The sequence below is a fragment of the Sorex fumeus genome, unplaced genomic scaffold (genome assembly GCF_029834395.1).
Source record: "Sorex fumeus unplaced genomic scaffold, SorFum_2.1 ptg000054l, whole genome shotgun sequence".
NCBI lineage: Eukaryota > Metazoa > Chordata > Mammalia > Eulipotyphla > Soricidae > Sorex > Sorex fumeus.
Genome location: NW_026606111.1, coordinates 22,587,837 through 22,613,419, shown reverse-complemented (window position 1 = coordinate 22,613,419; position 25,583 = coordinate 22,587,837). Strand labels below are relative to the sequence as shown.

Here is a 25,583-nt window from a genome sequence, read left to right as displayed (position 1 = left end):
CCTACCCCACATCTGACTTCTTGACAGTTGCAGTTTTTTAAGTTTAATTGGTGTAGTTGGGTCCCCTGCTTACAGAAGTGTTGGAACTAGAAGTTTATGAATATATCTACTTCACTTTATTTTTTTCATTTTTTTTGTAGGAGTACTGCTATTTGTTCAGCCACTGATTAGCTGATTTAATTGGGCATGAACTCCACCTTTATTTTTTTTAATTTTATTTATTTTTTTCTTTTTATATTTATTTATTGAATCACTGTGGGAAAAGTTACTAAGCTTTCAGGTTTAAGTCTCAGTCATACAATGATCAAACACCTTTCCCTTCACCAGTGCTCATTTTTCACCATCAAGAACCCCAGTATACCCCCATCCCCACCCCTCCAAATGCCTGTGAGGTAGATGATTTCTACTTAACTCTTCTCTACATTGATTACATTCATTATTTTGACAAAAGATGCACCATTATAGCTTAGAATTTCCCCCCAAACATTCAGAATTTCTGAAAAGCATTGTGAAATATTTTGTTTTCTATAGCTGGTTATGAGAATCATATAATGTCACGTGGCCACGATTTTGGATTTCTGCAAAGAGCCAGATAATTACGAGATTGGTTTCTGTGTGTCTGGTGTTATGGCCGTGCCAGAGAGCCGCTCGTGGGGGGTAACTCGTGACCTCGGTAGGGCGTGAAGGACGTGCTGGTACCGCCCTCCTTCCCATGAGACTGCAGTTGCCCCGTCACTGCCGGCTTGTACCTGGCTTTCCTATAAGCTCTGAGGCGGCGGCCACCTTGCTGCCAGGGGAAAAAAAGGCGGAAGGGAGCAGCACCCTTTCCCTCCCGGGGAGACATGGCGCCGTAGTTTAACACATGGTCCATTCACTTTTCTGCCTCAAGCTGCCGGGTTCTGGACTAAGTCCTTTTGCCTCTGGAGCCATGGGGGTGCCAGAGAGCTGCTTGTGGGGGGGCAACTCATGACCTCGGTAGAGCATAAAGAACGAGCCGGTACCGCCCCCCCTTCCCATGAGACTGCAGTTGCCCCGTCACCGCCGGCTCATTGCTGGCTTTCCAATAAGCTCTGAGACAGTGGCCACCTTGTATTCATTCCAGATGCACTTCTGCCAAAAGCTTCTGGGTTTCAAGATTTGTTTCTGAATCTCCGGTGTCATGGCCATTAATCAGCTTGATCAGGGGCCAGAGAGGCCATTTGTAGGAGGCGACTCAGGGTCTTGCTGGGATGGGGAGGAAAGGGTCGTTTCCACCCCCATGTGGTGAGGCCCCGTGTGTCTCGTCACTGCAGGCCCAAACATGACTGTCCAGTGGCCTCTGGAGGATGGTGGTCACCAGGCCACCAGGGGGAACAGACCAAGGCACAAAACCTTTTCCACCTGGAGTGGCCCAGCGCCAGTAACCTACTGCAGGAACAGGACACATTTCTGCCAAAAGTCGTTGGGTTCCTAGATTTGCTTCTGAGTCTCTGGGATCATGGCCATTTAGCAGTTCGATCAGGAACCAGAGAGGACATGCCTCCAATTATATAGCTGAGCCAGAGGTGGTTTGTGGGTGTGTCTCCCATATACTGAATTTTTGGCTGTTTACTTTCTTAGTAAACCTTGCCCTGAGTTTTTGGGGTCTGGCCAAAGGCACAGCTGCAATTTTGGGGTATCTGAAAGTCTGATGTTGCCATCAGGCTGCTGATGCACTCATCTCACAGGTACAGATTGACCTGCTGGCGGCACCATACCCCCATTCTACTTCACTATAACCTCAAGAACTAATTATGTTTATCAGATAGTTTTAAGATTTCTACTTTTCAAAGCCAATTGTGCCCACGAAGGGGAATATTAGCTAGAATATGGCTACTAAGAGTGGGTGTTTCATAACTAGTAGTTGGATAAGTGTTAAAGGAGAAACAACACTAGAAAAACTAAATAATACTTTATGGTGATGTTTAAAATCACAATTGATGCACATAAGAAATAATTTAATGTACACACAATTCATATTAGCTTTTGTTAATTAACATGTATTGGGTTCTGTCTTTAACTCATGTCAGTAAGCAATGAATCTCTGAAAAGCAGATACATAATCAGAATAAACATTTTGCTATTTTAATTTTTAAAAATATGTAATGCTTTGTGAATTTCCATATCACCCTTGAGTAGGGGCCATACTGATATTTTTATTGTTTCAGTTTTAGTCTGTGTACTGCCAAGTGAGCACAGAATGATGCAAAACATTTTAAACATGTAATCTGTAGCACTGTCCTCACATTGTTCATTGACTTGCTTGAGCAGGCTAGGTTTAAATAATTCTGTTAGAATTTAATTTGGAAAAAACTATTTTAGAGTTTTTTTGCTTTCAATATTCAAAAAATTAAATAAAGTACACTATGATGTTTGGCACCAGTTGTTAATTTTACACAGTAGTACCTCTTTAGATTGAATACTTTTTTTAAAATTGAATCACCGTGAGAACAGTCACAAAGCCTTTCAGTTTAAGTTTAAGTCTCTGTTGGTCACACAATGATCAAAAACCCGTCCCTTCACTAGTGCACATTTTCCACCACCAAGAACCCTAGTATACCCCCCGCCATCAACCCCCACCTATGTGACAGATTTCCATTTTATTCTTTCTCTCTCTACGTTGATCACATTAAATATTACAACAAAAGACCCAACATTATTATTTGGAATTTCTCCAACATTCAGACCTGCCAAAAAAACATCATTAGATAATTTGTTTTCTATTGCTGATTATGAAGAACATATGATGTCGTGTAGCTATAGTAGTGGTCATGCAAATTTGGATTTCTGATATTTTAGTAATAAGCCTAAGAGGGATTACTGCCAAAAGCCCCTGGGTTCTGAGATTGGTCTGTGTACCTCTGGGATCATCGTCGTTCAGGAGCCGGAGGAGGCATTTGTGGGTGGCAACCCGGGGCATTGTCATGGCGGGGAGCCGGGTCGATTCCACCCCCAACCCCATGAGTAGATTCAATACTTCTTGTGTATCACAAGATTTCGAAAATGAATGAAAATTGCCAAAGCGCTTCTCTGGATCATGACCATTATCTTAGCCTCAAATTGAGTCCTAAACCAGTATCACCCTCACATGGCTATTATGTGAACATACTTGTAATTAAAAGGGACCATCTTTTGGCCTCTGCTTTTGGTTGGTAATACTTCCTCAGGGAAAGAGAAATAACTTATACTGTAATCTATCACGGTCCACAATTTCTTGTGTATTATAGGCTGTCCTATCTAAAGTCTAAGCTCAGGGAAAAAATCTGCACCACAGAATATCATGACTGACATTGGTGAGAGCCTTTGTTAAAAAGAACTTGGCATCACGTGAATATACAGAGGCAGACATAAAACCTAGACACAGCCATAAATAATCGTCATGTTGAAGGAAAACTTAAAATACACATGAAGTCAGAGCATTTGATTAGTATTGACTTTAATATTAGCCTCTTCAGGAGTAGATGTTATCAGCCCAAATTGGACTCTCCTTGCTAAAAGAGCATATTTAAACTATTTCAGAAATACAGTTAACTTGGAGGCTCTGAGTCTATTTGTTCTATTAATTTCTTGCTCAGAGACCATAGAGTACATTTATTTTCAGTTTCTGTGAAAACTTTCTAACTTCCATTTTCCTGCCTAATTCCTTGATTAGAAATAAGCACATGTTCTACGTAAAAAACAGTTCTGTTCGCCCGTGAATTCTGACCTTGACTTAATCTTACTTAAAGAACCCTGGCTTCACAGAATTCCCATAACTTTTTGATAACTGAAAACAAATGAGAAGAGCTTGCAATACAGCTTGCTTTGGATGGCCATATATTTTGAAACTTGCTAAGGCTGGTATCAAGAAGACAGGAAGCTAAATCAGCCCAGCTCAGCTTGACACTTATGAAGAAAGACTACTTGTTCCAGAAATAAAGCTAAATTTACTTATGCCAGAAAAGTCTACCTTGGGAGCAGAGTCATAAGGGCAAAACTATTTCAGAACAGGGATGGACTATTTCCAGTATCAAAGAAATTTTGTGATGTTCCTCTTTTAAGACTTAGTTCCTCCTGTAATCTTACTCAGAATAGGATTTTGGTTTATGGTTTAAAAAAATGATGGTTGAAATATACTTGTAGCTGAATTTTCTTTGAATTTGACTGGTAAGCATGTGTGTGTTTTAATAAAGTGAAAATACTTCCTACATCGTTAGCTAGATTGAGTTTTGTTTTCATCTAGAGCAGTTGACTTTGTATATAATAGATTACCCAAATAATTTTCATTTAGTTTTAATTTTGTTAATACAAATATCAGACTGGATACTGGAATAGTAAAAAGCTGTTTATTGACAAAGGAAAGTATAGCTTTTGTATAAGGTAGTATCACAATAGAGGAAAATAGAACTGTTGAAAATTCACTATTCCGATTAGTAAAAGAAGTTATTCTTTTCATTTAATTAGGTAGCTTCTTGAATGGAGCTCTGGGATATAAAATATTTGGAAGTTAAGAGCACATACAGCAGCTTGAATCTGTATTGTCAAATAAACTTACAAATGGATAATAATAAAACCACATAATGAAAAGATTTTCCCCTCATTTAATTCTAATATGCTATAACACGAGTGTGTTATTGGGAGTCTTTTCACATGTAATTAAACTATTGAGAAACAAAAAAAAAATGAGGAAACTGGAGGCCAGTGAAGGACAGATAAATGAACACTAAATTCCACTGAGCATTTTATCAGCATACCATTATTCTCTGTAGTCTGATAATATGATGAAAAAAATGGTTAGTACTTAAAGGTCTGGTGAAAGACTGCACATAACTGAACAAACATCATATTAATTATAGGATTAGCATTTTAATTTTCTAAATGTAGTTTATCCTTTTTTAAAAAATGCAAAAATAATTTCTCATTCTTGACAGACCATCGCCTGCAGCCTTGTTGGTGGTTTCAGATCTGACCTACATTAAGTGCAGTCAGTCTTACTAACAGGATCGGCGTCACATTGGGTTGCTTTTTATCTTCAGGAAATCATTTCACAAAGTTATTTAAAGACACATCTGTACCACCCGCAAAGTGCCAAACTGTTCCATGAATGACAATCTTTTGCTATTAGAATACCTGTCTTATATAATGTAATTACTTGTAGCAAGACATCTTGCAAGGTTAATCTTTGTACAGTTTTGTACATGGACTCTTCCCTTATTATGTTGTGGGTATTCTCATTGCCCTGAGGAGAAATAGTTCAGAGATGCCAAGAGTAGATGTAGAATGGAAACAACATTTTTGAAAATCGAATCAGGGGCCAGAGAGAGAGTATACACAGCAGGGTCCTTGCCTTGCATGCTGCCAACTGGGGTTTGATCACTGGCATCCCATATACATATGGTCCCTTGAGTGTTTTCTAAGTACAGAACCAGGTATAATTCCTGAACACAGAGCCAGAAGTGATCCCTGAGCACAATTGGGAGTCCTATAGGTTTATTGGAATACATAAATGTTTAATAATTTAATTTTTGGCCACATGTAGTGATACTCAGGCCTTACTCCTAGCCCTCTGCTCAGGAATCACTCCTGGCAGGGCTCAGAGATCACATAAGGAGACAGGGATCAAACCCAGGTCAGGAGCATGCAAGGCAAATATGCTCATCTGTACTATCTTCCAGCCTTTAGAATTTGTGTCTTATTCACTGGGTACATGGTCCTCTAATGATATTAAGGCTAGAAGAATATCCTTAGTGTTCTTGAAGGCACTTTCAGTTAATTCCTTCCTGAATGAAGCTTTGGCACTTCTCTCAGCACCACTGCACATGAGCCTGGAGATGGACACAGACATAGTCAGACATAGCTCTAGTATGTTGGTGCCAGGATCATGTCAGCCAAAAATGATGATGACAAGCCATGTCACATGTGGTATTGGGAGTGTCTCAGGACTCTGATTTACCGGTTTGTCCAGCCCTCATCTTGTGGATTGGGGGCTGGAGCAATAGCACAGTGGGTAGGGCATTTGACTTGCACGTGCAGACCCAGGTTTGATTCCTCTGCCCCTCTTGGAGAGCCCAGCAAGCTACTGAGAGTATCCTGCCTGCACAGCAGAGCCTGGCAAGCTCCCTGTGGTGTGTTCAATATGCCCAAACCAGTAACAATAAATCCCACAATAGAGATATTACTGATGCCCACTCAAGCAAATCAATGAACAATGGGAGGACAGTGCTACAGGAAAGTGCATCTTGTGGACACCTTCTCTTGGGCTCTTGGACTTTCTTCTTGGCCACCTCCTGATTTCTCCTGGTTCTGAAATGACCATCCATTTAATAGCACAAGAGCTGACCTCTGGCCTTGGTTCTCAGGAGATGTGTAGATTGAGATCTCAGGAACACCCATGCCCCTGGCAGAACGATTGCCCATGTAACATGTCTTATTTCTTTTAGTGGCAGCCTGTGGCATGCGGTTCTGAATTTCTTGTTTCCTCAGCTTCTGCTCCTCTTCCCTCTCCCTGATAAGTCAGCCAGTCATTCCCTTAAAACTTTATTTACTTAACTTTTGACTGTTTTTGTTTTTGGACTGTGTTTTGGAAAAAAAAATTTTTTTAAAGCCTATTGAAAATCATTGTGGAAGATCAAAATTTCCCGTGGAGAGAAGGCACTTCTATTTTCATGAGAATGGGAGGAGGCACCATGCAGAGCAGGTAGCAACTGTTGGTTATTGATGTGCTGATGTCGGCCCCATCAAGAGCTGGCTGGCTTTCTGTGCCTCACCAGGAAGGGGCCTGTCAGTCATCTCCAGGCCTGTGGTCAAGATATCATTCAGTTTTCTACTCTAGTTTTTTGTGTGGAGGGAAGGAAACTTCCATAGCTGGAAATGGGTTACCAGTTCTCTTAAAAGAAGGGGTTTGGGGAGAGAGTGAAGGTATACATAGAAGATTTTAGGTTTACTAGCTTGATGGCAGATTTAGGATAGTGGATCTAGTCTTATGTTTTGAATATTTCCCCTTGCTTACATTATGTCTGAGGGAGAGAGGGGTAAAATGTGGTAATACAAAATAATACTAATATTTCTAAGGAGAAATTTTTTACACTCAGATGAGAAAATTAAGATACTCAAGTACCTCTAAAGACCAGGGCCAGTGAAGGTGGCTTTGGCATGTTCCCCTGGGGATTCAGTCATCTGACTCTTGGGAACTCTTGAGGGACCATTTCAGCAGTTTTTCATTCTCCCAGTTTCAGTGGTGCCTTTTACTTAACATCTCAGTAAAGAGAAATAGAGGTTTATTATTTTTCTTTCCCTTTTCCTGGTGGATGTTTGAGAGTGTCAGGGCTAAGTTTTTCTTCAAGCTTTATTCTGTATCTGACATGAGTTTATAGAAATACTCTGATTTTTGAATAGGTTGCATTCCAGACATTTATTTTAGATCAGGATCTCCTAATGAGTAGAATGGATGTAAGGGCCACTGACACTCCTCCGAGTATGAGCGAATTTTTGCTTATGTGTGCAGACTTTATATTTTCTGGCCAGGAAGTCTCAGGGCAAGCTGTGACCCCCTGCTGTCAGAAGCACTGTTTGGTAATCAGCTGTTTGGAACTTTTAATGCGTGAATCAGAAATGAATTCTGCCCCAAGAAGCTTAGAGCCTAGTCAGGGAGATAAGACATGCATATAAAGAGCTGAAAAAGGTTGGACAAAATGTACTGGACATTCTGAGAAAAAGAGATGTCTTTGGGCAATGGGCATCCAAACAACTTAGTGCTTTTTAGAGCAAACCAGGAGTTTAGAGAAGAGCAGATGAAGGCAACGGTGTTAAGGAGAGAGCTCCATTCTATGTAAGACATTTATAAATTAGTTTTGTTTGGGTTTGGGGGCCACACCTGATGGTGCTCTGGCCTTACTCCTGACTCTGAGCTTAGGGATCACACCTGGCAGGGCTCAGGGATCAGGTCAGCCACATAAGTTAGTGATTTTTAAACCTTTGCCTTCATGATATCAAGATAACCAAATTACATTTTTGACTGCAGCTACCATTCTTCTGTTTAAAAAATGAAACAAAACAGGTGCTGGGCTTCATTTCTTCAGTAAAAGGCAAGGCTCTCACAGAGTCACACACAGACAGTGAAAAGTGTGTTTTTTGCCACAGCACATATGGAAATGGCAAAGAAGATGACTGTCCCCACACCCAGTGCAGTCTCCCCTCCCCCACTTTCTAGGCCTGTGCAGTTTCGCCTGTGGCATTCTTTGACCACTAGATGGCACTCTTGCATAGAAGAGTCAGCTCAGATTTACCAAGGGACCTGGCAGGGCGAAACTTACCTTCACCATCCCTGAAAATGATGGCTCTGTCTGATAAATGAGCTCTTGAAGGAGCCAGAATGTCAAATAGAGTTGTGTAAAAGAGACTTTCAAGAAATCAAATTGATGGTATTTGAGGTGACAAAAAGCAGGAACTGCCTGTCTGCTTTTCACATTTACATTTTTAAAAAATTGGAGATGCCTCAGGCATGCCTGTCACTGGGCCATGGGTATTGACAATACATTAATATGCAGAAAGCCTAATTCTTAACCTCCCTCCCAAAACTAGTTCTTCTCTATTTATGTTGTCCTTAGTGAAACCTCTTTGTTTTCCTCAGGCCCCAGGGCTAAGTGTTTTCATCTTTGATTTTTCAGTTGTCCTTTTCTTTTATTCCATCAACTCTGATTATTTGTTTCTTTAAGCTGTTTTTGGTCCCCCTATTATTATTGTTGCCATTATTATTATTATTAAAATGGAAATTGCATGAATAATAAAACTCAATATTTCTTTAGTTGGCCTAACAATTTTTTTCCTTTCTACAATACATTTTATTAATGTTAGAGCTAGTAAAAAAAAGTTTAATCATAATCATTTTTTCCACTGCTTTGTTTCATTCACTCCATCAACACATACTTTGCGAATTCTTCCTCATGGACATCTTGGATGGGACCCTCAGAGATCCATGAACCAAAGTTCCAAGATGGTGCTTTTACCTTCAAGGGGTTCCTGTGCCCTCCTGTGCCCAGAAATAAATAAGTCTAGATCTCTGGGACAGGAGGATGGGCTTACTGTGTGATGAATTGGAATTGACTGACATTTTGGTGATTGGTTCATCGATTTCCTCGAGCGGGCCCAGTAACGTCTCCATTGGAGACTTTGTTGTTACTGTGTCTGGCATATCGAATACTCTCGGTAGCTTGCCGGGCTCTCCGAGCTTGCCGGGCTCTCCAAGGCTGGAGCGATAGCACAGCGGGTAGGGCGTTCGCCTTACAAGCGGCCAACATGGCCGACCCGAGTTCGATTCCTCCGCCCCTCTCGGAGAGCCCGGCAAGCTACCGAGAGTATTCGATATGCCAGACACAGTAACAACAAGGTCTCCAATGGAGATGTTACTGGGCCCGCTCGAGCAAATCGACGATCAACGGGAGGGCCACTTGGTGATTGGTTGAGTTGGTCTGTGTATCATCTCTCTCTCTCTCTCTTTCTCTCTCTCTCTCTCTCCCTCTGTCTTTCAGTCTATCTGTCTATCTGTCTCTCTGTCTGTCTGTATGTCTCCTCTCTCTCCACACCTGTCAGTTTACTCCTGGCTCTGTACTCAGGGGTCACTCCTGGTGGGGCTTGAGGAAATCATCTGTGGTGCTGGGGGTTGAACCAGGATCAGATGCAGGCAAAGCAAGAACCTCATCCCTGTACTGTCTTTCCAGCCCTGGTTGGTTTTTCTATAATTGTTTCATGTCTAGAAAGTCTAGAAAATAGATTTTTTTTTCTGTAGCTTAACCTGATTTCTCAACACAATGGAGTAGCACAACAAATATTCCTTGAATGAATGAATACGAATATAGGACTCCAAATTCCTCACAGTTTTTACGTTTAATCCAAATGTTCAGTAATAGGGAAATTCTGCAAGGTAACTATTTGTTACTTAGACTACTCTGATTCTTCCCAAACAAAAAACAAAAAACAAAATACACCCCCCCCAAAAAAAGAAACACTTAAAAAATAATATAAGAGATAATGTAAGAGGGACTGGAGAAGGGGCTGGAGCAGGTAGGGCATTTGCCTTGCATGCGGCCAACCCGGGTTCGATTCCCAGCATGCCATATGGTCCCTCGAGCACCGCCAGGAGTGATTCCTGAGTGCAAAGCCAGGAGTAACCCCTGAGAATTTCCGACTGGGTGTGACCCAAAAAGCAGAAAAAAAAGGGGGACTGGAGAAATAGAACAGGGGGTTAAAGTGCTTGCCTTGCAGGTAGCATCTCATGGTCACAGAGCACTGCCAGGATCGACCTTAAACACAGAACTCCCCTGAGCACCACTGGATTTGACCCACCATACAGAAAGAAAGATCTAATAACAAACACCTGTGTACCCCACTTTTCCAAACTATAGCATTTTGTAATATTAGCATCAAGTCAATTTGAGAAATTAGCTCTTATTATATTTATTGTATTTGGGGGCCACACCTGTAACTGCTCAGGACTGCCCCTAGTGTGCTCTCTGCCTCTCTCTCTCTCTCTCTCTCTCTCTCTCTCTCTCTCTCTCTCTCTCTCTCAACACACTAATAGTACTCAGGACTTCCTCCTAACTCTGCACTCAGGAATCACTCTTGGCAGGCTTGGGAGATCATATGGGTGCTGGGAATGGAACCTGGGTCAGTTGCATGCAAGGCAAATGCCCTACCCTCTGTACTAAATGTCCCTAAATCTCCTCCCACCCATTAGCTTATCACTGTCACTGTCCTCCCATTGTTTTCATCGATTTGCTCAAGCGGGCCCAGTAATGTCTCCATTTTGAGACTTCTTGTTACTGCGTTTGGCATATCGAATACGTCATGAGTAGCTTGCCAGGCTTTGCTGCGCAAGTGAGATACTCTTGGTAGCTTGCCGGGCTCTTTGAGAGGGGTGGAGGAATCGAACCTGGCTCAGCTGGGCTGGCTATGTGCAAGGTAAATTCCCTACCGCTGTGCTATCGCTCCAGCCCTCCATTAGCTTATATTTTAGGTAAAATTACATTTTAAAGTAAAGATTAAAGTTTTAAAATAAATACTTGGTTTAAGGCTGAAGAGGTAGTATAGGGATAATAAGGCATTTACTTTGTATGCAACTTACCAACCCTGGTTCCATGGAGGGTTGTATGTGACCCAATCTCTCCTACAACACCCCCAAAGAGGAAATACGTGATGTACAAACAGTATCATTTTACCTTTCTTATCTTAATTTCATGTTCTCCAGAGGCAACCACTTCAAAGTATTTCTGGTACTAAATTAGTTTGCAGTGCTATTTATTGATTTTGATTACCCACTTTAGAAGATGATATAATAGTTTCTCACTCTTACCATCCCTTGCCATACAATATTAGGGACATGTTTTTTTAAAAAAAGAATTCTTACATGTTTATCTGAAATTTAAACTTACCTTGGCAGTCTTTATTTTATTTTATTTTTTTCTAGCCAAACTTCCTAACCACACACATACACAAACACTGTCACTGTCCTCCCGTTGTTCATCGATTTGCTTGAGCGGGCCCAGTAATGTCTCCATTGGAGAATTTGTTGTTACTGTGTTTGGCATATCGAATACATCACGGGGAGCTTGCCAGGCTCTGCCGTGAGGGCGAGATACTCTCAGTAGCTTGCCGGGCTCTCTGAGAGGGGCAGAGGAATCGAACTCGATTCCATTCAACTAGGCCATGTTGGCTGCGTGTAAGGCAAATGCCCTACCCGCTGTGCTATCACTCCAGCCCACACAAACACATCTCACTCCAATTTTTTTTAATATTTTTTTTATTAGTGAAACACCATGAGGTACAGTTGGAGATTTACAATTTTTTTGTGCTTGGGTTTCGATTATACAATGATCAGATACCCATCCCTCCACCAGTGCCCATTTTCCACCACCATGGATAATATCCCCCCCACCCCCATCCCCCCATCCCACCCTGCCTCTGTGGCAGGGCAATCCCCTGTGTTCTCCCTCTCCTTTTGGGTGTTGTGGTCTGCACTCACTCCAAATTTTTAAGTTTAGTTGTATCTTGGGCTGGAGTGATAGTACAGCGGGTAGGGCACTTGCCTCGCACGTGGCCTTCCCAGGTTCGTTCCTTCATCTCTCTCGGAGAGCCCGGCAAGCTTCTGATAGTATCCCGCCCGCACAGCAGAGCCTGGCAAGCTCCCCGTGGCGTATTTGATATGCCAAACACAGTAAGAACAAGTCTCACAGTGGAGACATTACTGGTGCCCGCTCCAGCAAATCCATGAACAACGGGAGGGCAGCGCTACAGTGCTACAGTTGTATCTTAATTTTGGCACGCTCACTTAATGTTCACATTCTTAGGCATACTGAATCCTAACTCAAAGCTAACCAGATAATTTCTTAAATGCTATTCATTTTCCTGCTCATTTTCTCTTTGTTTCCTTGGACTGAAAATTGGTTATAGATTTGCTTAATATTATTCATGTCTCTAAGTAATTCACCCTCCAACTTCCCCAGTTGTTTAATTCTCAGCTCAATGTGTTCACTTGATTTTACTTCCTGAAATTTCTCCTGGTGACATCTGTTCTGCTCAGGGAGCTGCTCTCTGAACCTGCTGCTTGGATGTCATTCCCACTGCGTTTTTCTTTCATTCTGGGGACCCCTGCTATGACTCTCCTGTGAGGAATTTTCTGTTTATCGAGTCACTTGTTTTCCTCCTGTGTCTTTGTTTACTCCCTCATTTTGGTGGGAGATCTTTGAGAAAGCTTTCGAGGTGAGGTAGGAGAATTTGCACATGTGGAAATGAGTTGATGCTGCTTTTTAGCCAGGAAGAGGGTGGCATGTTAGGCATAATTTTGAGAGACTTGCTCTATTCCCTCCTAGCAATGTCACTGTTGCTAAGAGACCTTAATGCTGTCTTGCAATCAGCGTCTTTGTGTTTAGAAGTTCTGTACATTACTACAAATGTGCCTTGTGAAAGTTACTGTTCAGTTGTCCTGGATTCCAGGAGAATGTCCCCAGACCTGGGAGGAAAAGGTCAGTTAACTAATGAGAACCATTTAGAGCCAGTGTCCACCAGTTATGCCAGCCTTTGTGTGATTACATTAAAATCATTAGATAACTTAAAATATTAAAACTATGTATAAGACTCAAACCATATAATACTAAAATCCTTCCCTAGTACAAAAGATTTTGGAACACAAATTATATTTTCTTCTCGTCACAAACCTCCTCTTATTTAAAATTTAAACCCGGTAAACTAAAATGGTGTTGTCTAACTTGTCAAAAACAGAAAAAGAGATATTAGTTTTGACCAGCTATGTTAAAAACATTGGAAGGAGGCACACACAGTTTTCTTATTTAAAAAAATTTCAGATTTTTTTTTTTAAGAAGAAAAAAAAAAGACTTGAACGGTCTCAGGAGTCCTTTCTGGCTTTAGATTTTAGTTCACAATAGTATTAACTTTTAAAAAACTGGATAAATGTGTTTACCTCTGCGCCAGTTTACTTCAGGCAGAACAAATAACAATTCCAGAGTTCTGTGTGCCTGTTGGTGTGCATGTTCTTGTTGAAAGCAACCTGAGATGCTTCTTCCCAACCTGTGCACAAACATGGCATGATGTGGGAAGAAGGTAGGGCCTGCGCAGAAGCCCTTTGAGAGTTTGCGATTTTCCCTGTGAGAAAACTCTGAAGAATTTCAGAGAAATAATATACATCTTGTGGCTGTCAAATATCTCATTACAATTTGGGTGTATAATGAATGTTTAAATATTAAAAAAGAAGAATTTGAGACAATCAATCATATGTTATTTTTGAGAAAATTGGGTAAGCTGCACTAATTTGATCACAAAGAATATCCTTTTTGAAAAGATGAATGGACTTTTTAAAGATTATTCCTAAGTAGCAGCTCCCAAAGAAATTTAGTAAGCATCTATTTTATTGGACATAGTACTTTTTGTGGTATTATAGATGAGAACTGAGTGGTAATACCTTCATGAATAATCTATTTATGAAGTACTGATGTGATCAGTTTCATGTAAAGCATACTGCCTTTTAAAAGTATATTTTATAGGGCCAGAGAGATAGTACAGGGTTTGGGCACTTGACTTTTACACAGCCAACTTTGCTTTGGTCCCCAGCACCATTTGTGAACCTTGGGTGCCACCAGGAATGATCCTTAAGCAGAACTCAAATAAGACGTGAGCACTACTGGATGTGGCCCAGAAACAAACAAACAAACAAAAAACTAGATGAAAGTGTATCTTACGCTTTATGCAGAAAGATGCAGAAATTTCTCACTGATGAATTATTAAGCTAAACTGGTTTTAATATATGACATCATGGTATGTTGAGTTTGATGATATGGAAGAATTTGATTTTGCAAACCATCAAAATATTTTTAGTATCAAATGTCCTTCTAAAATTAGAGCCTTCCCCCATCTCCTTTTCTCTATCATAAATCTTTGAAATGTCTGCTACAATTTAATAGTTAGGGAATGTATGAGAAAAAGGTCTAATTTTGATAGAATTATCTCTCTCTATATATATATAATAAATGATAATAGGTCTCTGATTTTAAAATTTGAGATAAAATAATAAAATTTGAAGGGACCTTAATGATTAAAGTACATTACGTTTTCTTGGGCAGATTTGAGTCTACACCTCTCTCTTTTGAAACTGAGTTTTAGCTGAAGGTTAGCTATATTTTTTATTTTTTGAAGGTGGCTGACATTCTAAGCAGAATTGCTGTAGTAGGCCTGAGATTCTTTCGCATCACTGCATGGGAATATTTTCCATTCCACTAATCCCCAGTGGGTGTATTTCAGCTACCTTAAATGGGATATTTCTAAACATTACCATTTCAACCAAAGTTATTTGATAGATTGCTATTATTTATTGATACTGTATAAGTCTTGCTGCCAACATAATCTTAATAAGTCATTACAAGTCCACTGGGTAAGCTATTTTTCCATTTCTTAAGCTTTAGTGGCTGTGCTGTATGGATTTGGCATTTAATAAATCACTAGAGGGCCAGCAAATACATTATATTCTTATAGTTGAGACTGTCTAGACAAAAGTGCACGGAGAGATCTTTCCACTCTGAGTAGCGGGAGAGCATTTGTTTGCCACAAATTGGTTCTGAATCAATTGCTCAGAAACTTGGCATGTCCTGGCTTCCTAGAATGCGAGAGGAGGGCAAGACTAAGTGCTGTGTGGGGTGCTTTTCTGCCTTCTAGTTAATTGAATAACCAAGAAGCGGTGCCTCAGGAACAGTAGTCCTATGGGAGAAATGGCCTAGAATATTGCCCTTTTCAAACATGAGAATTATTATACCAGTCTTTCTGTTCTGTGTCCTTTATTCACAAAATGTATGAAAGGTTTCTTAAAACAAATAAGCAAGTGACACTATTTAAAATGTGGAAATTCAGTAAGGAAAACACTGAAGGAGAGAATAAGATTTCTTTCCTGATAAACATGTTAAATATATATATATATGTATATATATTATATATATTATATATATATATATATGATTGTTTCTATTTCGCCCTATAGGGTGTATTTTTTTTGGTGTGTGTTTGTGTGTGTGTGTGAAAGAGAGAGAGAAAGAGAGAGAGAGAGAAAGAGAGACAGAGAGACAGAGAGACATAGAGAGACAGAGAGACAAAGAGACAGAGACACACACACACACACACACACACACACACACACACACACAGAGTAACAGTGAAATAGAGAAAGATACAGACAATGTTTTCAGTTAGCCTTAGTAGTGAATTGTGCTAGGTTAGGGCTCAGTTTTGTCAGTGAGGTCACTACTAATCTTTTTAACTATTGCTATTCATGGAAGTCAGATTAGAACACTGAATTCTGAAATGGTTTGAGGGCCAGTGGACTGGAAATAGGCTACTATGTTTCTGTTGCTTCTTTTTATTTTTGCCTTTCTGCTCTTTTCTGCTGGTAGTGTAGCAACTTAAATTTTTGCTGAGAACACTCCCCTTGCTTAGATTACTTAAATTTAATGTGCTTTGACAAAGAAAAAAACTATGTAAAGAACATTAGGATTATTCAAGTCTTACTGACACCAAACACAGAATTTTTATTCAGATGTGTAATTGGGCTGGAGTGATAGCACAGCAGGTAGGGCATTTGCCTTGCACACCGCCAACCTGGCCAACCAGGGTTCGATTCCTCCACCCCTCTCAGAAAGCCTGGCAAGTTACTGAGAGTATCTAGCCCACAGGGCAAAACCTGGCAAGCTACCCATGATGTATTCGATATGCCAAAAACAGTAACAATAAGTCTCACAATTTGTTGTGAGATGTTACTGGTGCCTGCTTGAGCAAATTGATGAACAACAGGAAGACAGTGCTATAGTGCTACAGTGCAGATATTGGGCTATTCAGGTTTTTAATTTCCTCTTGATTCCGTCTGGGAGTTTGTATGAGACTAAGAATTTATCCATTTCTTCTAGGTTCTCCAACCTAGTGACATAAAGTTGTTCATAGTAACTTCTTGAGTTTTTTTTCTTTTTTGTATTACTGAGTTGTCTGTTATCTCTGATCCTGTTTCTCTTCTTAGTTTAACTAGCGTTTGTCAGTCTTGTCTACTCTTTCAAAGAACTAACTCCTGATTTTGTTGACCCTCTGCATTGTTTTCTTGTTTTCTTTATTGTTGACTTCTGCTCTAATTTTTATTTTATTCTGCCTTCTATTTACTTTGGGATTCGTTTTTTGTTCTTTTCTAGTTTCTGAAGCCGACAGGTGAGATTGTTGATTTGAGCCCTTTCATTCTTCCTGGTGTGTGCCTGAATAGCTATAAATTTTTCCCTTAGTACTGTTTTTGGTAAGGACACATCTCTTTGATTCATCTTTTATAAAAATATTTCCCTTCAATAAGACTCTGGACCTCCTTGGAGGGAGTTTGGCAGGCTTCTTTTCTGCACCATGTACTGGGTTGGCTGGAGACTTTGGAAAAGGGAGTGGTAAATGGAGAAAATAGTTTTTGAAAGCACTGATTATAGAGCAGAGAAAGAAGAAACCAAGGTACCTTATAACCCAGTCATTCACATACATAAGAGAACTTTAGCAGCAGTAGTTTTCCTGAGAAAGATAATACCTCAGGTAGGTACCAAGAATCATGAAACTATTATCTCAGAGAAGATAGTCTAAACTTTTTGGCTGCAGTATGACTGGCATTTTAAATATTATGGCTTTGATATATATATATATGAGTATATATTAATATATGTATATATATTCAGCCTTCCCTATACTCAGTGAGATTGAAAGAGTATGAATCAGACTCCCCCTTGCCCACTGCTGCTTGCAGCTCAATTTTAGCAGACTGAAGTCTACATTTTAGATATTGTCGCTAATTCCTGGACTCTCTCCAAAGACTGGGTGGTTTCCACTTTCCCATGACCATAAATTCTTCCCCAGTTCTTGGGTTCACAGGAGACCAAAAGATAATAGACAATACTCAGGGAGATGATTGAATTAATAACCTAAGAGACCCTAAGAACAGACTGGGTTTTAATCTTAACACTACAGATTGGCCATAAATTATCAAAATATCTCTGGGAAATAAATAGAAATTTTCTCATACTTTGATAAGTAACACGAAGATCCCATTTTTCTATTAAAAACCTCACAAATTGAGCCATGCTTAATGTAAGTGTTTCCTCTGCTGTGGAGTTTCTTTGTCTTATAGTTACTTTTAAAAAAAGCCTCCATCCCTCTTGGAGAGCTCGGCAAGCTACTGAGAGTATCCCGCCCACATGGCAGAGCCTGGCAAGTTACCCGTGGCGTACTCATATGCCAAAAACAGTAACAATGTTGGTCCTCATTCCCCTGACCCTGAAAGAGACCCAATATGCCATCAGGCTACACTAGCATGTGACAGGGACAAATGGAGGCGTCCACTGGCGCCCACTCAAGCATATCGATGAACAACAGGGTGATAGTGATAGTGATAGTGATATTTACTTTACAGTATACTTTTCTATTTTCTAACTCTGAGTACCATATTTTTTTGTTTTGTTTTGTTTTGTTTTTGGGCCACACTGGCAATACTGGCAATACTAGAAAAAAGATATTGTACTAAAGAATAGAGAGGATTTTGACTGAAAGAATTTACAGTTTAGGGCCCTTGCCTTGCATGAAGCTGACCTAGTTAGATCCCTTAGGAGTGATCCTTGAGCTCAGAGTCAGAAGTAAGGAAGCCAGAACACCACACATGTGGCCCACAAACAACAGAACAGAGAGGATTTAGCCACCCACATGGAGGAGAGGAATATACTTTCTCAGTGTACTGAATCAAATACTAATATCTTTCAGAACACCCTCAGTCATAGCCAGAAATAATGTTTTCCAGCCACTTGAGTATCTGTAGCTCAGTTAAATTGACATGAAATTAACCCTCACAACAAGGCAATAGTACCTCAGCTTGTACTAGAGCATAGTTCTGCAGAAGAGTGATACATGTTGCATTCTGTGATTAAAAGCTTTTAAAATAAAAAATTGAAAGGAAAATATCTGGAATTTAATAACATAAGTTTTTGTTCCCAATATATCAAGAGTATTATTTCTCTGTCTTCTACATAAACATGGTTAATGATATTTTCAATTTTAAAAAACTACTAAAAAAGTCTTCTAAATTTATATCTTACTTTGTTAGCTTTTGTGCCCCACCAGGCTTCCTATAGGGGGGCCAGGGGACCATATGACATGCTGGGGATAGAACCCAGTAGGTGGCGTGCAAAATAAGCACCTTACCCCCTGTACTATCTCTTCCACCCCCCAATCTGCTATCTTTAATTCATAAAGCACATCTAAATTTGGATAAGTTTCATTTTATGTACTCCATGGCTCTCTGTGCTTGGTGATTATCATATTGGACAATGCACTGTAGCACTGTCCTCCTGTTGTTCATCAATTTGCTCGAGCAGGCCCAGTAACGTCTCCATTGTGAGACTTATTGTTACTGTGTTTGGCATATCAAATACAGCGTGGGTAGCTTGCCAGACTTTGCTGTGTGGGGGAGATACTCTCAGTAGCTTGCCAGGCTCTCTGAGAGGGGCGGAGGAATTGAACTCCAGTCTGCCGGGTCAGCCACGTGCAAGGCAAACACCCTACCAATTATGCTATCTCTTCTTGGGTCCAATAATCAGATGAAAAATTTAAATCACTAAGACAAAAAAACAAAACAAAACTCTCTCTCCCTCTCTCTGATACCTCACTATCCTTAACTTCAGTTTTTGATGGGTCTTCCAATGAAGAAAGCAGGGCACTTCCCAAAGGGAACAGGAACAACCTCCTGCCCAGGAGGTGAGTGCTGGGATAACCACCCCCTGCCCAGAGGTGAGTGCTGAATAACCACTTCCTGCCCGGGGAGCGGGTGCCAGGACTAGCTCCTGCCTGGGAGGTGGAGGCCTTTCACTGGCTGCAGAAAAGGCAGCGCCAGTTCTCCCTGGGCAAACAGGGAGAAGTGGTCAGAGGGGATGAGCTTGTGCAGGCAGCCAGCAGTGTTGTTCTCCACGAGCCAGTGATGGTCCAGGGGGCCCAGCACGCTCAGGGTCTTCAGCTGAGGTTTCGAGTGGGAGATAGAGTCAACGATCCCTTTGAATTTGAACGTGTAATTGGTATAAGGCATGAGGCTCTGGTTGCAGGCACTCTTAAGCTGGAAACCTTGGGTTATTCGCCCCGGGGGGTTGTCCCAAAAAAACGCAGAATTTTAAAATTCAATTACAGTCATAGTTAACAGGATGCCATTCTTCTTTAAAAAAGAAAAAAAATAGGCACAGTGATTTGCAGTACTGTTGTAGGCAGATAGATAGGTGGAGGAGGACCCTGATAACTTTTGAGGAAGTAAAAAAATTTAGGCGATCAGTGATCCAGAGGCAGGAAGACCACATTCCTTTGAAATGTAAATCCTGACCTTTTTGGAGATGGAGAAAATAAGGCACCACCCAAACTCTTGAGGCCCCACCCAATACCTCAGTAAAGGAGCTCTGGAAGAAGCTAAAGGTCCTGATGAGATTATGGAAAGACCATCAATAGTGCCTGGCTTTGCCTCTCACAGGGTGTAAATTAATTTTTATGTGTACAGAGTACTTCAGGTAAATACCATTTGGAGGAACTATATATAACCTCCTCCTAAAAGTCATTTGATGCTTGCTCTTTCAAGTATTCTCCCTTAAACATCTCTCTCTCTCTCTCTCTCTCTGCTTTTTTCACTCTGGAGAAGCCCTTTCTCTCCTCTCACATCTTTTAAGTACATTTCATTTACAATTCAACATTTTTTTTTGCTTTTTTTTGGGGGGGTGAGTGGGGATCACACCCAGGGATGCTTAGGGGTTACTCCTAGTTCTGTGCTCAGGAATTACTCCTGATGTGTGGCAACCATATGGGATGCCCAGCAAGGATTGAACTCAGGTTGACCCTGTGTAAAGCAAACACCCTACTGGCTGTACTGTCACTTTGGCCCCAGGCAATTTCATTCAGTAAAAACTACCTTGCTTCATTATTTCATCTCCTGAAACTCAACCCAGAATGCCTCTGCCAAGATTAGAATAGATTCTTTTTTCCTGCCTGAGTCCACTACTCCACAAGAAATTGGGTGGTAGGGAGTATCTCCCACCCTGTGGAGAGCAGGTAGGCTTAAGACACAAATTGACAGCTGTCTTTTGGGGCTAGTGAGACCTGAGTGTCCCTGCTGTGTAGGTGCTGATAGCTGACTGCCAGTCCTGACACACACCAGGTATTTCCCTCCAGGTGGAGGTTGAGGTATGTTGAGCGGAGATAAAAGCACTCTTGTCCCAAGGCTACCTCTCTAACTCCCCACTTTACTAAGCACTGGCAACAATATTGTTAAAGATAGGGTCTCTTGCCCCTCCCTCCCCCTCCCCCGCCAGGCCACAGTGCTCATGGCTTACTCCTGCCTTTATGCTCAGGGCTCACTCCTGGTAGGGGGATCGAATCCAGGTCTGCCTTTTGTAAGACACCACTCTTGATGTCGGTGGCTCCCACGGGTGACTTATGTGAAGTGGAAAGGAGAAAGACAGTCACTTTCTTTTGATCCACCTCTGCAAACCAGGACCCAGGGTGACTGGGTTCTTATCTCATCCCACAGAAAAGAATTGCAGGAGTAGACAAGCAGTGAAGTGAAACAGATTTGATTTGGAGATTTTGAAGGGAAGGAGGAAGAGAAAGTGGGAGAGAGTAACGTGCTCAAGAGAGAACCTGGGGCATGAAAGTACACAAAAGAGGGGAGATGTGGGTGACACGTGTGCTCACTCGGCCACATGGGCACAAGCAGCACATTGGCTTGGGCAGCATATGTGTGCCCTTCCTTTGTTCAAGAAGACTTTTTAGAGTATCTTCTTGGGATGTCTTGGTCTGAAATGTTCTGAAGTCTTCTCTGAGCTGAATTAGTAAAGTTAATCAGATTAAGAGAGAGGCCCTAGGGTATTTGAGGAATTTCCTTCATGGGTAGGTGTCGAATCTCCTGACAGTCTGTTGCTGGTTCCAGGTGAGGGTCTTATCAGGCCTTAGTTCCTGTTTTCTGCAAGGTTGGCTTTCACAATTTTATTTCCTAGGAAACTTACTGCCATTGCTGGGGGAAGGGGCCTTCCCTATCTGCCTGCCTGTCTGTATCACTCTAATCCTTGTATTGTCATTTTGGCTCCTCCTTACTATGATTTTTTTTTAATATCACATATATTCTTCTTATTCTTTAGATGATACATGATAATCTTGTCATCTTCTGGAAATAATGCATGTGCTTCTCTTTTTTAACCTAAAGAAGTGTCTATGGATGAAGTCTTTATGGTTTCAGAGGAGTAGGATCTCTGCCATGCTTACACAGTGAGCATCTTCCTCTGTTTCTTTAGACCTGCCTGTGGACAACTTCTTCTTACTTTAACACCGTAACCCAGACTCCTTTTGGTAAATTAGAAAAGGATTGGCAGACTTTCCTCTGGTTCTTAGTGTGTGGATTGCAGGACTTTGTGTGTGGCTGGAGCTACAGTTTTATGAAGAACCAGGATGATTCTGGATTCATCAGTTCAAATAAAATCTAAGTGAAAGTATATCTGAGTTCTCTGCAGAAACAGGGTCCCACAGTTTTGGAGGTATATCACTCAGGTTTGCAGAAGTAGATGGGAGAGTTCCAATTCTACCCTCTCCCCCTTCCCTTACTTTCATCTCTTTAGTTAGTAGGGTAGTTTTCTTTCTGTCACTCTAGTCAAATTGTGGGGGAGGAACAACTGTTTGTAATAGCTTTGAGAGTGAATTGAGACAACATCACAAAACCAGAACAGTGCTGAGAAAAAAATCATCGAATGGCTGCTCCAAAGTAGGTTTAAAACTTTATGCAAATGGGCACTGGTGGAGGGATGGGTATCTGATCATTGTATAATTGAAACCAAAGCACAAAAAATTGTAAATCTACAACTTTAAAAAAAATAAAATAAAATAAAGGGGAAAAAAAAAAACTTTATGCAAAGGAGCAATTTAAATGATTCATAGGAAAAGTTGAGCAAATTTATCCAATCATCAGTCAGGCTGCCAAATGTTGGTGTTAAGAGAATTGTGCATTTAGGGGGGGAAATCAGGTTATTTCACAGCAACTGGGTTGTTATCCAAATTGAATAAGCAAAATGAGGAAAAGTGCTGTCCTCCATGACTATAAATCAACAGCAGTGGGCGCTCCTGCATTTTTTTAATTGGCAAGTTCCTTCTTCTTGTAACCAAATATGGATTCAGGAAGTCTCTGTAAACTGCCCAGACATTTTAATAATGCTTATCATTATAAAACTGCAGAATTAAGGGAGGTGAAAAATGGGACTACAAGAGACAAAAGCTTTTGTGAGAATTGCAAATTTTATGTGCTATGTCATTAAGCCATTTAAACAATTCAATTTCTGTATGGTTTTAAAATCATTTTTAAAAGTCAAATACCTACCAATTAATATAAAAATACTTTAAATGGGGCTGCTATGCAAATTTGTCTTCAGCTTTGAAGTTGAATGATTTCAGATATTAAGGCTTTGTCCTTAGGAATCCTGGAAATAGTGTTTTCCAGCAGGAAAAGAAAGGACAGTTTTGAATGTAAGAAAGAAGAAAAAAAAAACATGACCTTTATTTCTTTAAAATCAGTTGATATGTAATAGAGAGAGTTAGAAGCCCTTAATATTTTCAATATTTACTTTGAGAATTGGATGAAATTCATATCCTTGATAAAACTGTTCTTCACTAGAAGCTAATTGGATAGAGCCCTGTGGAGACTGGGTGCTTTCTTGTATTAAACAGCTAAGTCTCAGATTATGCAGGGATGCCTCATGGAGGTACTGAGTAAGGGTTTACAGTGCTCCTGTTACAAGGTGGTCCCTCCTCTCTCTTCTCTCCCCCTTCTTTCCCCCTCATCCGCTCACTTCTCCCTTTTTCATCTCTCTTCTTCCTCTCCTCTCTCTCATTTTCTCTTCCTCTACTCTCTTCTTCTCTCGTCCTTTTCCTGTCTTTTCCCCTCCCTTTCCTGTTGTTCCCCTTTCCCATTCAACCTCTTTCTCTTGAGCAAATGCACTGGTGAATTAAACAGGAACTTGGATTCTAGACTGTGGGTGGGTGACTTGGGCCGAAGAGGATGGGGTGGGGGCTCCTCTCAGAGCCTCTGCAAATAGCAAGTGCAGAGCTAGCACATGAATACATGCTCAGGATTGCTGATTGTGCCACTACAAGAATCTTTGAGATGTCAGAGTCCAGCTGTTAAGGTGATATTGCCCATTTTCTTTGAATATTGTTAAATGAAGTTCGTGTTAAAAAGTTTAACAACTGAAAAAAAACAGGGCGATTATGTGTCAAAACTAGTCGGTGAGGCCTGTGGTACTACCTAGTCTATGAAGTGCAATCTCTTTTTTCTGCCTTTAAAATTCCAGTATTCAAAGAGAAGAAAAAAGCTTCATGATCATGACTTTCTTTTTGAAAAGAGATTAGTGTCTTAAAGTAGGCCTTAATTACTCATGTATTATTTTATACAAGTCCTTTCTGGGGCCATTTTACTTTAGATGGAGTATTTCCTGGGCTGTGAAGTGCTCCTGGAATCTGTATTCATTTAAGTTCTGCCTTGAATGTAGATATTATCATAAAGCTATCTTTAACTCTTTTCCCCCTTAAGCCATCTCCCACGTATTTTTTAAAGCTCATCAATATAAATGTTTGTGTCTGTCTTATTTGTTTCTCGTGTTTGGAAGGGGAAAAAGAGATTGATTACAAGGGTCATAAAAGTAATGATGCATTTAATGAAAGCATGTATTTTATAGATAAAATAAACTTTTAAAAAATAACTTGAAGCTAACAATCAAATTAATGGACTAAAATGACCTTCAAAAAAGCAAATCTTTATATTCAGGTCATTTGAGCTTTTGTTTATTTATTTTTTAATTTGACATTCAATTCTGTTTGATGACTTTATCTGAGTTATTTTGGATTTTGTGTGATTTTTTTCTGATGAACCTTGTAAAATTCTAAGTTTTATCATAAAATATTTAGCCAGATAAAAATCAAAAGATTTGTTGCTTATGGACAAATGTTTCAACATTTTCTTCATTTAAAGTTTGGGGTCAGATTGAGAGTAGAAGGTAGGGTATTTGCCTCGCACATGGCCATCCTGGGTTTGATCCCGAACATGCCATCTGAGTCCCAGGCATTGCCAGAAATGATACCTGAGGGGCTGGAGCAATAGCACAGGGAGTAGGGTGTTTGCCTTGCACGAGGCTGACCCGGGTTCGATTCCCAGCATCCCATATGGTCCCCTGAGCACCGCCCAGAGTGATTCCTAAGTGCAGAGCCAGGAGTAATCCCTGAGCATCACTGGGTGTGACCCAAAAACAAACAAAAAAAAAAAAGAAAGAAAGAAATGATACCTGAACACAGAGCCAGGAGTAAGCCCTGACCATAGTGGGGTGTGGCCCTCTACTCCCCCATCCCCACACATGCCCCCAAATATATTAATACTCAGTATATACTTGTGTACTTGGCTGTGTTCTGGGCATTAAATTTTCTTTCTTCTACTGTATGATTTCATTTTGGTAGGGAAAAGGGAAAAAGAAGTAAATAAAATTAATCAGTGGAAATCCAACATGAAAGTTGGAAACGAATGTAGAACTATCTAATATAAGTTTTTTAATATGGTAAAATTGTATTACTGTTGAGAAAACTGAAAAACCAAACAGAATGTTGAAGAAACCCAAAGGTTAGTAAGTAAGATGATGTCATCACCTGAAGACTTAGCAGGTCAATGTGAGGCTGTAGTTCCACAGCTGAATGCTGAGACTAGAGTTGCCATCTAGTCCTCTGTAGTTCTTGCCATTACCAATGCTTCCCTGAGCCCAAGAAATATAGGAGTGTCTACTGTGTGTACATTGAGAGCTGGTAGGTTCTACCAGAAAATTTGGAAATAGATTGTGACTAGAATATTTGAGATCAACTAGTTTGTTAACTGTGAAGGCAGTTTTTTAACTGTAAGAGTCAAAGTTGATCTCTGGTGGGTTTGAGCCTTTATTTGAATGGATGAAATAGCCATTTACGTGAAGGTGAAATGAACTGAA

At 40.5% G+C, this 25,583-nt stretch overlaps 1 non-coding gene across 1 annotated transcript; it reads right to left on the bottom strand.

Annotated features, from left to right (window-relative positions):
• Positions 1-2,112: 2,112 nt before the first annotated feature.
• LOC130033789 (U6 spliceosomal RNA) lies at positions 2,113-2,215 on the bottom strand. Its single transcript, XR_008793981.1, has one exon. It is a non-coding gene; the product is annotated as a U6 spliceosomal RNA (small nuclear RNA).
• Positions 2,216-25,583: the final 23,368 nt, after the last annotated feature.